This window comes from Aplysia californica, unplaced genomic scaffold (assembly GCF_000002075.1).
Source record: "Aplysia californica isolate F4 #8 unplaced genomic scaffold, AplCal3.0 scaffold00002, whole genome shotgun sequence".
Classification (NCBI taxonomy): Eukaryota; Metazoa; Mollusca; class Gastropoda; order Aplysiida; family Aplysiidae; genus Aplysia; species Aplysia californica.
This window is the reverse complement of record NW_004797272.1, coordinates 2,538,139-2,539,392: the sequence shown is the minus strand read 5'-3', so window position 1 is coordinate 2,539,392 and position 1,254 is coordinate 2,538,139.

Here is a 1,254-nt window from a genome sequence, read left to right as displayed (position 1 = left end):
ACACACACACACACACACACACACACACACACACACACACACACACACACAAAGCCCCTACTGCACACTGCAGAAGGAAAACAGTCAAAATATTCCTCTTCACTGCTGAATACCATTTTCTCTGCCCCTCTCTTGTGAAAACAAGCAGCCTTGTCGACACTGGTACAAAAGGCTTGTTTGTTCTCAATCGCTTTCATATTGATTTGCCACTTGTTCAGATTTTCACCCTTCCCCGTTCAGCAGGTGGATTTTATTGTAATTCCTTTTCTTTCTTTTGAACAAAGATGGTACACACACCTTCGAAGAATGATTGTTCTTGTTTAAACGAAATGCATCGAAACTTGATCAACTGTCATCTCTATCCGCAGAGTCATCATAATTTATAACATTAAAACATGGGTAACCTCTACCATGTGTATCAGAACGTGGTGGAATCAGGCGCTTGTCAGTTTTCAGGAATACGGAGGTACTGGTATAATCATATAGCTGATATTGATATAATCTTACAGCTTGCCTCGCTCTTGGGGAAGAAAATACGCGACTATCTGGAAAAGAAGTCGAGATATTTGTGATTGAAAGTGATGGGAGTCGCCTTGTGTCAAAGGTTATCAGAGCGAGAAAATGATCACCAAATTTGGATGTCTTTCAGCAAAGTACATAACAAGATAGTTCACTCGGCCAAAAATGTGTCCGAGGAAGTCCGCGCATTGGTTCAGACGGCGCTGTAGTCTTTGTTTTGAAGCTCTCCTTCCTTTCTCCAAAAGAAGAATAGAAATACCCAAAGAGGTTGTAATAGAACTAGAGGTGGCAGGTCAGCCTTAGTGCTGCTACCATAATGACAGTAGATGGTACTACCTTCAGCTGTTCCTACTGCCTTGCAGGTGCATACGGGAGTATGCCAGGTTAAGGGAGTAAACCTTAAACAAATCCGGAGGGAGGGCCCCTAAGGCAGTCGACAGGGAGGAACGATCCGAACTATCTTCTGGCAGCCCCTGCAACTTTACTGGTTCCAAATGTCTCTCCTTTGGACTAAATCAGCTAAGTCGAGAGGGGGTTCGTGCAAATTGGACAAGGCACTTTCTCCATGTAGTCAGGCCCAGGCATTTAGCTCAGTCAAGATTTCAAGATTTCTGGGAGGACGCTGCAAAAGAGCAAATACAGCGGATCAGACCCACAGCTCAACCACAGCTACAACAGTATTTATATGATTATGGAGAGGACACTTCATCGTTGTTGTGACGAGCAAGGGAAAAA